At 48.9% G+C, this 17218-nt stretch overlaps 1 long non-coding RNA gene across 1 annotated transcript in view; it reads left to right on the top strand.

Annotated features, from left to right (window-relative positions):
* The first annotated feature begins 271 nt into the window (after window positions 1-271).
* LOC132213767 (uncharacterized) overlaps window positions 272-17218 on the top strand; it is a 42206-nt gene continuing 25259 nt past the window's right edge. The window contains exons 1-3 of the long non-coding RNA XR_009448058.1: window positions 272-346; window positions 2489-2610; window positions 12061-12182. This is a non-coding gene — a long non-coding RNA (uncharacterized LOC132213767). The remainder of the gene's footprint in view (window positions 347-2488; window positions 2611-12060; window positions 12183-17218) is intronic.

Here is a 17218-nt window from a genome sequence, read left to right as displayed (position 1 = left end):
AACCGAGATCACAGTGTTTTTACAGTAGTTTCACCTGCACAAAATATGTCTAGCAAAAGTAGTTGAGGTTGCACTTATAATACTGGGCACAGGAAAGTCCAGAAATAGAATAAAGGGGCTCTAGATTTGAATATCTTTTTTCTCATAAGTATGTTTTTAAATGGGAAAGTTCTATTGATGAATGCTAACTGTTGGGGGTGAATATTGTAATACCTTCCTAGTTATTTGTATTTGATATGTTCTTGTTGTTGTAGGGACTTAAAAATGGAGTTTTACTTAGATCATTACTGCAAGGATTACACAATGCTTTTCAGAACAACTGAAGAAGTATGCACACTTAATCAAGGTAAGCAACTGTGTCATTAAAAGTTTTGTGAACAGTATGGTGACATTTGCTTGTATTTGGGTTTTGTTTGGACTCTATGTTATAAACTCGCTTCTAAACAACATAGAGTACAGCCCAGCTGATGGGGTGTCAGGCCCTGTCACTTCTCTGGTAGTCTCCTTCTTGATGTTCCTTCCTTCCTCTCAGCCTCTCTCTGGCTTTCTGTGTGTGTGTGTGTGTGTCTGTCTGTGCCACTGACCTGTTGTTCTGTCTGGAAGCTGAGTCCACACCCTTTTCCTTACCACTTTCGTAAATCTTGGTTTTGGTAAGTTCTCCACTTTGTTCTGAGAGTGTCTTGGTCTGAGAAAACATACGGCATATCATGCTACTTTCTTATAACTTCTAGACATAAGCTGTCAAGACCCATGAGTGGGATCGATTTCCACCTTGACATTCCTGATACGACGATTCTAGTGTGAAGCCATCAAGGTGAGCAGCAAGAGTACTAAACCACATTGACTTCAGGGCCTCCTGATCCCATGTGTTCTCTGTGACCTGTCAACCTCTAGTATCGCCAGGTCCCTAAGCATTCTCTACGGGGAGCCCGAAGGGTCTTTTGAAAGTGTCAATATGATCATGTCTCTTCTGAAGACTGACAGTGGTCTCCTATGGCCTTTAGAAATGAGTCCCAAATCCTTAGCATGTCCGTCCAGGCCCTCCATGGACCGACCTTAGCTTCTTTTGCAGTCTTGTCTCTCCCTCACCCCTGTTCTGTGGTCACACTTTGAGATCCTCATTGGCATCACACTCTGCCAGCCCAGCTTAGAGCTGTGCCATGCCCTGTGTCCCGATGTCTCCCTCTGGAGTCGGTGGAAGGCTGGTGTTCTTTCTGGCATCTCCCATCTTTCCCCTGTCCTGCTCTCTGCTCCCATCGTTTTTTCTTTTTGTTTTCGTGTTTGTTGTTGTTGTTTTTTTGCAATACCATGAAATGCTACAACCTTGTCCACCCTCAGGAGTTTTAAGGATCTCATTCAGTGTGGCAGCTGAGAATTATAAGCAGCAGAATAGTGATGAAGCTAACAGTAGGGCCTTGTCTTTCTCACAAAAGAAAAAGTCCACAGGTAGGTGGATCCAATATTGAATTCAGCTGCTCAGTGATGTCAGGGTAAGCTCCCAGCATCAACGAGAGGAAAAAAATCCTCTCCTCGCTATTGTGCTTTATATCAGGGAGGAACTTAGTGTCTCAGAAATCAACTATGAGACCCTTGTGTGAACCCTTGGGCAGAACGGGCCGAATTGCAAGGGACATGGGGCAGTTTAGTGTCAAACTGGTCCTGAAGGAGGTGCCTCAGCCCAGGAGGAGGTGGTGAGGGGAAGGGCAGTGGGCACATGTGGGATGGTGAGCTTCCTGTTTCTACTGTGATCACTAAGGGCCCCGTACATTTCTTCTGTGTGGACTTGTGGAGGAAAGGTGTCCCGAGATTCAGGGATGACTGTTTCACAACGGTTGCCTAGTGTTTTGAAGTACCCTGTCTCATAGGGTCCATATTATCCACATAGAGCTGGTTAAACATATATGTTTTTATTGATCTCAGAGAGAGGAAGGGAAAGGGAACAGAGAGAGCGGGGGGTGGGGGTGGGGGCGGTGAGGAGGCTGGGGAAGGGGAGAGAGAAACATCAATGATGAGAGAGCATCATCGGTCCCATAGCCCCTAGCGCGCAACCCCGGTACAGGCCCTGACTGGGAATGAAACGGGGATCTCTTGGTTCTGGGGTCCACGCTCAAGCACTGCGCCAGGCCAGCCCGGCAGCCGCATATGACTTTAAAATGAAACTTTTTTTAAATTCTAATTTAGTAAAACTTAAAATTCACTGAGACATTTGGGTTTCTCTTGTTGGATACCTGAGGGCTATTGGCTTGGTGTATTGACCAGCTAGCTGGTTTGCCTTGAAAGCAAATATGAAATGAAAGAAAGGAAATGTGTCTCCCCTCAGAGCAAGAGTGCTGCTCACATGAGAACGATGAGCTTTGGATGATTGGGCCACAGCACTGAATGGACCCCTCTTGCACAGCGTGCCTCCTTTTGAAATACTCACCAGTGGTGTTCCTTTGTCCTTTCTGCTTAGAATTTTCTGACATGGTGGTTTTCGTTTCAATTATAGATTGTTCCAGTGGTGGTGTCAGTGAACTATGGCCCCTCCGGTAGAACCAGGGCTGTGTACCTTGTTTCCGTACCGTCCTGTTCCAGTGGAACCATTGCCTCTCCCTAAGCTGAGTTTGACTGGTGAGTTAAATTCTGGGCTCATGGAGGAAGGGAAATGATTCAGGAAGTGTTTAGTGGGGGGAGTTGTTTTGAGTTACTCCTGTTGCAACCAAAGCAATGCTCTTGCTATCCCTAGTGATTTTAAGTTTGGTTGAGAGCTAGTCTCCTGGTTGTTTCTGGCCAAAAGGCAAATCCAGCTAAACGGCGAGGGAAGTAGAATGCCCCCCATTAAGTAATTTTTCCTTTCATGAGACCATTTCAAGAGACAAATTGGCACTTGGGAAAGTTTAGAAAGATATGATTGAGTCTGGCCAGTGTTGCACGGTGGTCAAGCGTCCGCCTGTGAAGCAGGCAGGAGTGCACAGTTGGTTTGATTCCGGGTCAGGGCACAGGCCCGGGATGCAGACTGGATCACCAATAGGGGTCATGAAGGAGGAAACCGATCAATGCTTCTCTCTCATGGTTTACGTTTCTGTCTCGCCCTTTCTCCCTCCCTGAAATCAATCAAAGTGTATTTTTTAAAATATATACTGAGTCTAGCCCCGGCTGATGGGGCTCATTGGATGGGCATCTCCCCTTGCACTGAAAGGTTTCCGGATCAGTTCCCAGGGAGGGCACGTGGCAGGGTTTTGCGGTCAATTCCATGGCGAGGGTGGGCAGGAGGCAGCTGGTGCACCTCTCATCTATGTTCTCTGCCTCTCCCTTCCTCTCTCCACTGTCTATCTATATATTGGAGGTATGATCCTTGTGTCAACCAGAACCTGTACATAAAGCAAAATGAGAAGAAACTGTCACTTCTAGTAGTTTCACTTCTGACAGTTCACTAGTGTGAACATTTTGGTGTATATATTTCCAGATTTTATTTCCCCATTTTATCAGTGTATACGTAGTTATCAGAAGAAATTAAATGTTTCAAAACTTATTTTAAAACTGTATGATACAGTGAGCACTTTCCATGTCAGCATATATGTGTACATGTGTGTGTGTGTGTGTGTGTATGGAATTATGTATATGTACATGAGAAGACATGGTCTACACGTGTTTTTAATAAACAACCTTATTTAATCAAAAGGAGTATTTAACTTAATGGGACATAGTCTACATAAATAGGTAGGTACTTTTAGAAATTATCCTTATTTACTAATATAAATGTACAGTTCGGATGTATTCCTCTGAATTATTTAAGATAATCGCCTAGAACTCTTCTGACAGCACGAGAGAAGGCTTCCAGCGCAGCCAGTAGCTGGCTCCATAATGGCTTCAGGTACTGCCTCGGGCCAGGACTGGCCAGGGCAGGGCCTCTCGTTGGACCAGGCTCTGGCCCCTGAGCAGACCCTTCCTCTGCCTCCGGAGAACTCTGGAGCTCTGGGCGTGGACCTGGAGCAGGAGAAAGAAACAGATTGACTCACACTCCTGGATTTCCTGTGACTTAGTGCAGACAGGAAAGATGCCACCGCCTTTAAGAGAACTCCAGCCCATGAGCCTGCCCTCCCCCGATGATCTGCCCAGATGATCATTCCGCCTCACCTTGTTGAGTTGCCTCGGTGGGCTCAAGGTGCTGCAGCGCCAACCATAGATTTTGGGCGTGGCCCACCAGGTGTGAGGCGGGGGAGTTGACGGGCACCAAGGCCTGCTCTACCTCGAAGCAGGCGAAAGGAAGGGGCTGCCCCAAACCCTGGACGTGGTCCAGCCAGGTCCCCACCATCGCAGCAAAGGCCCTGGGGAGAGGCAGGTGGGCAGCAGAGTCTGAGTCCTGGTCTTTCCTTCCACCCTGCCCTCCCATGGCACACTTGTTTAGATCTGAGCCTCTGTGCAGACCCCCCTTGCCCACCCAGGGGACAGCCCCATGCCACCCCCGGCCCCTGTGTGGCTGTCCTGGTTGTAGCAGTTGTGGGATCCAGCAGGTTCAACACGGAGTCTGTGTCGGACTCTTCTTCCCACTGGCAGCTCTCCTGAAGGTCCAGTGCACTGCCCACCCCCACCCTCCAGGCCCTGGGCATCTGGGCTGAGGACTGAGACAGACTTGTGAGCAGCCTGCTCACCACAGTCCTGTTCTGAGCCTGGCCACCGTGGTCAGGGGAGATGGATATGGAGGGGGCAGGCAGAGCGGGGTGGGTCTGTGGGGGGTGGGAGGGGACTGTGAGGGACAACTCAGCACAGCGTCCCCTCTGGGTCTACAAGGCCCGGGACCCCACCCACTGTCATCTTTGACTCCTATCCTCCTGGAATAGAAGACTCCAGAGCCCAGGCCTTTCTTGGGAATCAGATGATGTATAAGATTAGGGTTCTGCCAGGCACTCTCCACCCTCCACCCACCACAGTCCCCACAATGCTGACTCTGGGGGCCCTCCCTCTGGACCCGGAGACCACTCACTTTATGACGTGGTCCTGCGGTGTGTCAGCCCGGGCATTGTAAGCAGGTGTGCCTCCAGATGGAAAAATCACTCTGATCGCATCAGCCCTGATGGATGGTGGACACGACCTGCGAATGATGGACAGCGTGACTGCTGGACCCATTGCCCAGAACTGAGGCCCAGGGATTGTGTCTGTTTCATTCCTTGAGTCAGGCTAAGTGTCTCCAAAAGTACGTGCACATTTTCGAGTAAAGAAACTCCCACCAGAAGCATGCCATACATCTGAATGGGCCTGGGCCCCTGCTCTCCCCAGAAATCCCCAGTGTGGTCCACCAAGGACCAGGACCGGCTAGGTGAAACCTCACACTGCTTAACAGGTTGCTTTGCATGTGCTTTTCCAACCTCCGATGCCACAGGCCGCTGATAGGTGTGTCAGAGTTCTTTCCGTGGGACAGAGTGAAAGAATTGCCACCAACAACCGCCGCACATCCACCTACCCTGTCTGCAGAGCCAGGGAGCAGGTGAGACCTGCCACGGCTTGTCCCCACAGCAGTGCTATGAGGTTTCCCCCCCAGCAGCCCACTTTTCAGAGGAGCATCCTGAGACTCGGGAAGATGTGGTGACGTTTTCATGCCTCACAGCTAGCAGTGGGCAGAGTCACGAGTGTGTGCTCACCTAGTTAGAAGCTCGTCCAGGAACCGTTGGGCTCTGGAGCAGGCCAGCGTGGAGACGTGGGGGACGATTCCCCCCGGGATAGCTGGTACCATGGCCATGGCCACCTTCTCCGAGGTGCCTTCCTGGAGGGCCTGCATCCTGCAGGACTCATGCAGGTTACCAGTTCGCTCAGCTGCACACTGGGTGGGAGAAGGAAGGATATCCATGTCAGCGGCATGACCGTGAATCCCACAAGGATGGAGGTTTGGAGCTCAGTCGGGAGGTCCCAGCCCCACTGGGACGTGTGCAAGAGGAGGGAGAGTAGTGCCCCGGCTGGACGAGGTTCTAGGTCTTCAAAGTGCCACTGAAGTCCCGTACATGTTCATACAATTGCCACCTTCTCGGCATCTCTCCCCCCATCCCCCCCATCCCCCCCCACCGCCTTCCCTTTAGCTGAGGATCAACCAACCTCCTTTTAGTAATAGTGTATATGAAGAGCCCGGCCCCTGTGAGTCCCAAAGAAAGGTCCTTGTTATAGAGATGAGAACACAGAGGCTTAGGAAATATCAGATGCCTGCTCAAGGGCATGCAGGTCAGAACTGGGTACTGTCCTGCATGACATTCCTTCTCAGGTACCAGGGACTTTCCTGCTACTGACATGGGTGGAAAGGGTGTGGGAACCTTGTCCCTCCCCAGCGTGGGAACAGTGTACATGGTATATATGGCCTGTGAAAGCCTTTGACTTCAAAAGAGAAAGTTATGTTTTATCCTTTAACATTAAAGGGCATTTTAAGAGCCTCATTATGGAGATGGCAGATTCCGCAAGGTGGCAAGTGCCTGGAGACTGCAGATGGGAGAAAGGCGATCACGGGGCAGGAATCTGACCAGAGGACTCTGGGAGGAGCTAATCCATGTGGTGGGTGTAAAGTGACAGGTGCCTCAGTGTCCCCATGAGGCATTTGCCAGGGACGGAACACTGTGTTTGAGTTGGACACCTTGACGTCGGCCAGGTGAAAATTTCAGTGAGTGAGATTTCCCGGGCCAGGCTGGGAGCAAGGCAGCAGCCTTCATCAGAAACTGCTGTTGGCAACGTCCCTGCCACAGCCCTTTGGGTTTGGAATCTGCCTGCAGCCGTTCAAATTTTACACGTGCTTGTCCTTCCCCCAGCAGTGGGCGTCCATTCCAGCTGGGGACATTACATGTCCTGTGGTCTGAATTGTGTACCCCTAATCCCATGACTTTGCAACCCCTCGAACTTGATTATGTGTCTGCATTTGAGTTTTAGTCTTCAAGCAAGTCATTCAGGTGACGTGAATTCAGTGGTGTGGGTCTTCATCGAATCTGACCAGTGTCCTTAGAAGAGGAGGGGAGGACACGTGGCAGTGCAGAGGGGAGTCCATGTGACACACAGAGAGAAGACAGCCATCTACAAGCTGAGGAGCAACCCCCTCAGGAGATACCAGCCCCGCTGACAGCACCATCTCTCACTTCTAGCCTCCGGAATTGTGAGGAAATGAATGTCTGCTGTTAACACCACCCAGTGTGGCCCTATGTTATGGCAGCGCAAGCAAGCAACCTAACACAGTCCGTTCCGACACACATCAGTGTTCCGGGCAGCACTGCTGACATGGCAGCTGAACTGCATTAGGCCCATGTCCATCAGCACTGAAAGGCCGCATCGCTGGGCAAATGACCTCCCCGACTGGACCAGGTCTGCAAGGACAGTGGAGCTGAGTGCTCCAGAGGATACGTGGCAAGTGTAGTTTAAGCAACACAAACAGCGAAATGCCCAAGTGCTCATGGTCCACTGTGAAGTCACAGGACATTTCTCTCTCTGATATTGCTACAAATATGTGAGGAGCGTCTCTCTACCGTCCCATGTAGCTGGATGGGGGCGTGGGGTTCCGCATTTTTTTGTCTTGGGGCTGTGGGACACTAGGGAGAGTCCTGGGAGGGTGCCCGGGGAGTCCCCAGATGTGAGTGTGGGTTCTGGGCACTGCCAGGTTGTGTTGAGGTTGTGGGTGTAGAGACCCTCGAGGCCAGCTCTCACCTCAGACAGGCACTGGTCTGTGTCGTCAGCCTGGTGCACCTGCACCCTGACCCCGTAGGTGGTGTAGTCGGGTCCATGGGCCAGCACCTCAATGATGTCCTCCTTGGAGCTCTGCAAAGACAGAGTGGGTACTGAGCCAGGAGGCATCAGAAACCTTCCACCCAATCTGTGCTCCTGTGTCATGGCAGACCTAGTCTGTGAGGAAACAGTGAGGATGTTCCTGGCAGCCCTGCTGAGCTAGCAACAATTGATTTGTGTCAAGGTGGAGCCACAGTGAAAGCCTGAATCACTGAGGAAAACTCTGTCCTTGTTGGGATGATATGGAGTTGGGTCAGGCCACAGCTCCTGAGCTGGCCACGCTGCAATGGTTTGTCGTCCTCTGTGAGGTGATAGGTTGCAGAGAAAAGTTTTCAAGACCTTAATCCCTTCCTATGCCCCTAACCCCCCTACCCCCGCTTCCCCCCTCTTTTTTTTCTTTTTTAAATACACAGCACTATCAAGTGGGATGATGTGTAAGGCTTGGAGAAGGCCTACAAGGACAGTCGGGCTGGGGCTGGTCCACAGGATACTTGGGGCAGGGAGTTCATCAGTTGAAAGGAGCATGAGGCAAAGAGAGCAACAGATGCTTTCTCTCTGATCCCAAGAAGCACAGGAAGAAAGACTGCTTTCCTCCCCTACCAGGGAGCTGGTCGGAAGGATTGAAGGTACAGATCAGTTTGGGAGTGGGCTTGTGAGAACTTTGAGGCCCCAGATTTGAGTCTGACTTCTGGTCCCACCCCAGTCACCTCAGGGTCCTGGGTGTGGGCCAGCTCTCACCTCAGTTTGGCACTGGACGGTTCTCCTGTCCTGACGCACTTGTCCTTTGTACCCGTTGAGGGCATAAGTGAACCTGTCAGCCAGCTCCTCGACGCTGCCCTTGTTGGAGCTCTGCAAAGACAGAGCCCGCTACCATGCCAGGAGGCATCAGGGGCCCCGGGCATTACCAGTGGGGAAGATGCCCACCACCCATTCTGCTCCCCTGATCCGGCAGACAGGGGCATCTGCAAAGACCTCCAGGCAGGGAGTGAAGTTGATGACCCCTTGAGCACCCCTGCGATTTAACAAGTGGGTAGCAGAGCTCCGACTCCAGCACTCAGCTTCCCTTCCTGTGATCCATGACCTGGGCAGTGAACGTGACACACCCTCCAGACTTCTGACACTTACCAACCTGCTCCTGAGCCCAGGATGAGCATCCCTCATTCCCCGCTTCCTTCCCCTCACCATCCCGGACACACACACACACACAGACATGCACACACACACAGCCGGGATGAAGGGTAAGAGGTGTGGGGCTCCCCAGGTGTGACCCCTAATTGACGCCCAAGTGTGAGCTGAAAGGGCCTGTCCTGGGTTACCTGTGTGTGCCTGGTGCCAGCGGGCGAGGGGTATCGGTGGTGGCGCTTGCGCCTGTTTCCCCAGCAACAGAAACATCTCTTGCCCTGGGCTTTCTTCTGCCCAGAGCGTTGGAAGAAGGGGAAGCAACAGTGAGACATCCTGGTCTCCTGACCTTCTCCTCTCAAGTGAGCTGGAAAGGCAGTTGTCTCTAGAATGTGGGTACCTGGTTACCACGGTTCCCATTTCTGTTGGGGATCTGTGCCCAGGGAAGTGAGGTCACCCCTTCAAGGTTCCATGACCTGTGCCCCTTCCTCCAATCAGGGCCACCCAAAGGCCCCTCTGGGCTGCTGACCTCTCACCTTCTTGGCCCATGTTATCTCCATACCTGTATACAAGCATCCAACACAGCCCTCCCCCCACGCTCCCTGGGAAGAAGGAGGCCCCCGGTTTTGGTGGAGAAAGCCGAGTTCACACCTCCTTTTTCTTAGGTGTTCTGTGCCCTCGGGGAAGCCTCTGTGCCTCTCAGGGCCTCCCCCAGGCTCCCAAGCTGCCCAGTGAGGATGATGCTAGGCACCATTTCCCTAGGAAGTCATCAGGTGCAGATGGGACAAGGCCCCTAACAGCTGTGGGCTGGTGTCCCATGAATCTGGTACACAAACCTAGAGGTGGAAGATGACAAGAACGAGTGGCACACAGCATGCAACACCAGACAAAAGAGCCCTGGGCCCAGCCTGTGATCTCAGGGAAGTCACTGCTCATGTGGGCCTCATTTTCAAGTCTGTACCTTTAAGGGTTTGCAATGACAGGAAATTCAGATAGGGTCATGCACTGGCCTAAAACCTCACCGTGGTCTCTTGTTATAAACTTAGCCTCAGACAAGTGCCTCATGTGGGTCCAAGCGTTAGGGGCCTTCACAGTGGCTTCGAGTGAGTCCAGCCTCCTGGTGGGAACATCCTTGTGTGTCTGCTGAGTGCTCAGGAACTGGCTTCTGAACAACATAGAGGACAGCCCAGCTGATGGGGTGCCAGGTCCTGTCACTTGTCTTGTACTCTCGTTCTTGAGGTCCCTTCCTTCCTCTCAGCCTCTCTCTGGATTTCTGTGTGTGTGTGTGCGTCTCTGTCTGTGCCACTGACCTGATATTCTGTCTGGAAGCTGAGTCCACACCCTTTTCCTTACCGCTTTAGCAAATCTTGGTTTTGGTATGTTCTTCACTTTGTGCTGAGAGTGTCTTGGTCTGAGAAAAGATAGGGCATATCTTGCTACTTTATTGTAACTTCTAGACATAAGCTGTCAAGTCTCCATGAGTGGGATTGATTTCCACCTTGACATTCCTGATACGACGATTCTAGTGTGAAGCCATCAAGGTGAGCAGCAAGAGTACTAAGCCACATTGACTTCAGGGCCTCCTGATCCCATGTGTTCTCTGTGACCTGTCAACCTCTAGTATCGCCAGGTCCCTAAGCATTCTCGACGAGCAGCCCGAAGGATCTTTTGAAAATGTCAATATGATCATGTCTCTTCTGAAAACTGACAGTGCTCTCCTATGGCCTTTAGAAATGTGTCCCAAATCCTTAGCGTGTCCATCCAGGCCCTCCATGGTCCGACCTTAGCTTCTTTCGCAGTCTTGTCTCTCCCTCACCCCTTTTCTGTGGTCACACTTTGAGATCCTCAGTGGCATCGCACTCTGCCAGCCCAGCTTAGAGCTGTGCCATGCCCTGTATCCTGACCTCTCTCTCTGGAGTCGGTGGAAGGCTGGTGTTCTTTCCGGCATCTCCCATCTTTCCCCTGTCCTGCTCTCTGCTCCCATCGTTTTTTCTTTTTGTTTTCGTGTTTGTTGTTGTTGTTTTTTTGCAATACCATGAAATGCTACAACCTTGTCCACCATCAGGGGTTTTAACGATCTCATTCAGTGTGGAAGCTGAGAATTATAAGCAGCAGAATAGTGATGAAGCTAACAGTAGGGCCTTGTCTTTCTCACAAAATAACGAGTCCACAGGTAGGTGGATCCAATATTGAATTCAGCTGCTCAGTGATGTCAGGGTAAGCTCCCAGCATCAACGAGAGGAAAAAAAATCCTCTCCTCGCTATTGTGCTTTATATCAGGGAGCAAAATAATGTCTCAGAAATCAACTATGAGAGTCTTTCGTGAACCCTTGGGCAGAACGGGCCGAATTGCAAGGGACATGGGGCAGTTTAGTGTCAAACTGCTCCTGAAGGAGGTGCCTCAGCCCAGGAGGAGGTGGTGAGGGGAAGGGCAGTGGGGACATGTGGGATGGTGAGCTTCCTGTTTCTACTGTGATCACTAAGGGCCCCGTACATTTCTTCTGTGTGGACTTGTGGAGGAAAGGTGTCTCGAGATTCAGGGATGACTGTTTCACAACGGTTGCCTAGTGTTTTGAAATACCCTGTCTCATAGGGTCCATATTATCCACATAGAGCTGGTTAAACATATATGATTTTATTGATCTCAGAGAGTGGAAGGGAAGGGGAACAGAGAGAGCGGGGGGTGGGGGTGGGGGCGGTGAGGAGGCTGGGGAAGGGGAGAGAGAAACATCAATGATGAGAGAGCATCATCGGTTCCATAGCCCCTAGCGCGCAACCCCGGTACGGGCCCTTACTGGGAATGAAACGGGGATCTCTTGGTTCTGGGGTCCACGCTCAAGCACTGAGCCACGCCAGCCGGGCAGCCACATATCAATTTAAAATGAAATTTTTTTAAATTCAAATTTAGTAAAACTTAACATTCACTGAGACATTTGGGTTTCTCTTGTTGGATACCTGAGGAGTGTTGGCTTGGTGTATTGACCAGCTAGCTAGTTTGCCTTGAAAGCAAATATGAAATGAAAGAAAGGAAATGTGTCTCCCCTCAGAGCAAGAGTGCTGCTCACATGAGAACGATGAGCTCTGGATGATTGGGCCACAGCACTGAATGGACCCCTCTTGCACAGCGTGCCTCCTTTTGAAATACTCACCAGTGGCATTCCTTTGTCCTTTTCTGCTTAAAATTTTCTGACATGGTGGTTTTCATTTTAATTATAGATTGTTCCAGTGGTGGTGTCAGTGAACTATGGCCCCTCCGGTAGAACCAGGGCTGTGTACCTTGTTTCCGTACCGTCCTGTTCCAGTGGAACCATTGCCTCTCCCTAAGCTGAGTTTGACTGGTGAGTTAAATTCTGGGCTCATGGAGGAAGGGAAATGATTCAGGAAGTGTTGAGTGGAGGGAGTTGTTTGAGTTACTCCTGTTGCAACCAAAGCAATGCTCTTGCTATCCCTAGTGATTTTAAGTATGGTTGAGAGCTAGTCTCCTGGTTGTTTCTGGCCAAATAGCAAATCCAGAGCGTTGGAAGAACAGGAAGCAACAGAGAGACATCCTGGTCTCCTGACCTTCTCCACTCAAGTGAGCTTGAAAGGCAGTTGTCTCTAGAACAGGGGTGGGCAAACTTTTTGATTTGAGGGCCACAGTGGGTTCTTGGTGGGCCGGAAGAAAAGCATGGATGGAGTGTTTGTGTGAACTAATATAAATTCAAAGTAAACATCATTACATGAAATGGTGTGGTCTTTTTTTTTTTTTTTTAGTTTTATTATTTCAAACTGGCCAAATCGGCCCCGCGGGCCATAGTTTGCCCATGGCTGTCCCAGGTGCTGGGACTTGGAGTATCCCATGGGGTAGTGGCTGTTGTGGGTGGGAAGGGCTCATTCCAAGGGTGAACTTGGGCTTGTCAGGTATTTAAAACGCTTGGAGGATTGGGGTTCCCCTGGGCCTTGCTCTGTGGGGGCAGCCAAGGAGTCACTTTCCCGATGGGTGGGACTTGGCCAGCCCCTGGTTCCTGGGAGAAAGCAGGAGAGTGGAGAGGTTCCATCAAGTCGCAACCTGGGACCAAGAGCCCCAGTGAGAGACCAACAGCCCCAGTGTGGGCTCCTTCCCTGTGCGGGTCTGGTCTCCTGTCATTGTGGGGCAGGATACATGTGCTCCCTGGACCTGGAGGAGTGGTGGCTGCTGAGCTGACAGGTGGCAGCTGGGGACAGAGTTCCAGCCAGACCCCAGTAGGGCCCCCTGTCTATTAAGCCAGGCAGTGAGGGGTCCTGCTTCTCTGGGGCTTGTGTCTCAAGCCAGGGGACAAGACAGAGCTGTAGTCCCCAGAAAGTTAAAGACCTGGTCAAATAGGGGGTGTGTGTATGGGGGGGGAGTGAGCGGGGGAGGGTGGAGAGTCGAGCTGAGGGAAGGGAATGGGCAGGGGCAGAGCTTATTCCAGGCCTGGGAATATGTGTCTTGGAGGGTAGTCACCACGTGAGCCCATATACAACTTGGTGTTTATTCAGCAGTGGCTTCAGTGCAAGGATGATGATTAAATTGTGGTTGGTTGTTTGGTAGGTTGGGTGTTGGTTGGTTGGGTGGGAGGTTGGTTGGTTGTGTGGGAGGTTGGTTGGTTTGGTCTCAGAAGAAATAAGAGGTAGAGATAATCGTCAGTCTTTACTTAGAGCCCAGCAGTGGCCTGACTTGGTCTTGGCTGGTAGGGCCTGTCCTTCTCGGGCTGAGTTTGGAAGTGTTCTGAGAGAGATGGCAGCACTTCTCCCACCTGTGAGCTGAGGCTGGCATCCTTGCTGCCTAGCGGCTGGCTGTCCGAGGGGCTTAGTGGTAGGAATGATTCACACACAGCTCCCTTCCTCACTGGAGAGAATAGGTGACATATGGCTCTCAGTCCTTGCACTAAACTAATGTCAGGATGGGGCAGACCTTACATGGAAGTATTTCAGCTTCACAAACCATTTGAGTGAGTTAAATAACAACTCTTATGTTTTTTAACTTTTAAGGCAGAAAATACAGCCACATTTTAATTTGATGTTTACAAGAGTTGATTTTTACACCCCAAAAATTGGCTTCAGCTGAAGTTTTCCATACCTGGGAAGTTACTTGTTGAATTTTAATAAAAGTGACATATAGTGCTCAACACATCTGCATTTTCTGAGCCTTTTCACATCAATACAAAGAATTTGCAATTGATGTTTTAAAAAAGATAATGCTAAATTTACTAATTTGGGTTATAGTACAGTTACTAAGAAATGTTTCATAGTATCTACCAAAATGTTATAGGATAAGTTTTATAGAGATTGTATATTTTTGAAATGAGTAGTATTATAAAACTGTGTTTACATTTTTGTGAAGTTTTGTACCACAAAGTTTAAAACAAGGAAAAGTTTATTATTGCTGAGATATTTAGGAACATTGTAGAAATCTGAACCTACAATTATTTTTTGAAGCGTTTGTAGAAACCTTATTTAAGAGGTCTAATTTTACCCTCATCCTATAGATGTAGCTAGGAGACCCAGAAAGGGTAAGTGAAATCCCCAAGACCACAAGCTATTAATAGCAGAGATCAAATGAGAACCCAGGGCAAGTGCTCATTCTATTTTTCCTGTCAGCCTCTGTAGACCCAGTTGAGGTTAGAACCATAGAGCTGTGACTTCGGAGATCTGAATCCTTTAAAAATCTTTTCTGGATATATATGTTTCTCTTAGGAGTCTTGATAGTATTATTTAATTACTAGATTCCCAGTGCATGAATTCATGCACATTGAAAGGAAATTAATTAGAAGAAATATTGTAAGATCACTATTTGCCCTTTCTCAATAATAGAAGTGTATACCAAATTCACGATCAACAATGACAGATGGAAACACATGCAACTGGCGCCAGTGATTATATATATATATATATATATATATATATATATATATTCGCTTACTTAGACCTGCTTTCTGATTAGGTAAACTTTTTCCAGCCTAGTGAAGTGCCCCAGTTTCTTTTTCAGGATATTGACAGCAAAACAGCATAAATACCAATATGAAAGTAGATTATTATTGTGGATCATGCAGAGATAACAAAGGGAGAAATATTTAACTATAGCCCTGTTTGACTATATTCCGTGCAGTGAGAAACCTGAAGTCATGTTCAGGTTCTACCATTTCTTGCTTCTTTTCAGTTGGGTCAATTTTTAAAACATTTTAAATCTCCATTTTCTGGCTAATGGAATAAAAACAGAATTCTACCAAGTCTCCTCTCTACCTATTCCGGGACTTCAGTGAGGATCAAATGAGATGAGGCACATGAAAACACTTCAAAGACATTTGGTTAAAGTGTAAAAAGTTTGCATCTGGCTATAAAGCAAATGGGTGAAGAAACTCCAAGGAGGCTAGTCGCTAGGGAGAGGAAGCCTGGCATTACTATGTGACATCATTACCTGGTGCCCGCAGCCACCATTTCTGTGCTGGGCTGGCCTGTGGGCTTTGTGCCATGGGTTAATGGCGGGGCCTGTGTCCCACTTGGGAAAAGCGGAGTGTTGCTTGTGGACTCTGGGTGCGCAGTGCCCTGCCTCTGTAAATGGCCAGTTCAGGTCACAGCAGCTCCAGTATTGAACATCTGCCCCTGGTGGTCAGTGCTCTTCATAGCGAGTGGTCAGGTGGTGGAATCCTTAGCACATTAGCCTTTTATATATATAGATTTTGCAATAAGAACGGCAAAAACCATTTTAAAAAAAGTTACTGTGGCTCATGTCTGAAGTTTATCAAATCTGAAACTTTACTGTAGATATCAGCCTTCCAATGAGGAATTCTTCAAATACAGCCTGAGCTGTGGACCCTGAGGCATCCTGCCTAAGAGCCTCTCTTCAGGGTTGCTGACCCGCCCCATCTCCTACCGCGCCTCCAACCCCTGCTCATTGTTTTTTCCAAGCAGACCCAGCATCTCCAAAGCCCAGTGTTCTCATTCAGGAGCTGTTGGAGTGCAAGAATGCATTTTAAAGGATATTTCACAACCCAAAGCACTTTTTAAGCTTCTCAAAGATAAGTGGGTGGTCAATGAACATGGATGCAAACTGCATTTTACACCAAAAAAAGTTACTTAAATGTTTTTTAAAAGATTTTTTTCATTATCAAAATAATATAGGATCATTAGAATTTTAAAAAGAATAGTATAAAGTAAAGGAAATCACTTCTTTCCACTATCCAAGGTTAACCACTGTCAACATTTCAAAGTATTTCCTTTTGTCTTTCGTACATTTATATATCTAGATACCTTTTTGAGGTGATACTATTAATTCATTTATATTAATATATGTTGTATTGACTTCAGAGAGGAAAGGAGAGGGAGAGAGAGAGGTAGTAATATGAATGATGAGAACGAATCATTCATCACCTGCATCCTACATGCCCCCTACTAAGGATGGAGCCCCATGTGCTCTGACAGGGACTCCATGTATGACCTCCTGGTTCATAGATCAAGGCTCAACCAGTGAGCACACCTCCAGGGCAAGATGATCCTATTTGTAATGTGTGCATCCTGATTTGTTTTCTCTTAGTTATGGTGTTTTCATTCCACTGCATCTATAACCACTTTCCCCCCGTTTATTAAGGCACTGTTTATTTTTCCCAGCTTTATTGAGAAATAATCAATATACACCACTGTATAAGTTTAAGGCAGACTAAAGGATGGTTTGATTCACCTACATTGTGAAATGACTACCACAATGGGTTCAGCTAACATGTACTGAAGATGTGACAAACCAAAATTGAAATCTCTAATGTAATTTGGGTTACTTTTTCTTCAAAGTCAAATCTACAATTGTTACCATTGCAAAAAAGATCTTGTACTTGGAACTAAAGTGCAGGGTGTGGTGGGTCTGCAGGCTGGGGCTCTACTGCCCTGGCCCCTTGCACTTGAGCCCTGTGCCTATTCACATGCAGATCCTTTCTCCTTCCAGACTTCACATGAGGCTGGTGATGGATGTGCTGCCCCTGCTGGATGGGGCTCCACAGTCTGTCTTCCCACCACGGAGTGTCAGAGGTGAGAGCCCCCTGTGTAAGGCTGTGGAGCATATGAAGTTCAGAGTCACTTGTGTCTCAGCAGCTCTGGGGGTGACCTCAGCATCAGCATGTGCAGAGCCTATGCTGGCCTCCAGGGTGTGCTCTGTGCGGGTCCAGCTCACCCACAGCTCCTCTCTCCCTGGATTTCAGCCACCTTACTGGTCCTTCTGCTAGAAGCTCTGGTTCTCTCAGAACCTTACACTCCTCTCCACCCATGAGCTGTGTGGAAGCTTCATATAACAGGATGGTTTTCAAGGAAAACTGGCAAGAGAAAAAGAAGAAAAATAATCATGAGTCACCACAATACTTTGGAGTCCAGGGCCCGGCCAGGAGAGAAG

Source organism: Myotis daubentonii, chromosome 12 (genome assembly GCF_963259705.1).
Source record: "Myotis daubentonii chromosome 12, mMyoDau2.1, whole genome shotgun sequence".
Classification (NCBI taxonomy): domain Eukaryota; kingdom Metazoa; phylum Chordata; class Mammalia; order Chiroptera; family Vespertilionidae; genus Myotis; species Myotis daubentonii.
This window is presented reverse-complemented; position numbering and strand designations above follow the sequence as displayed.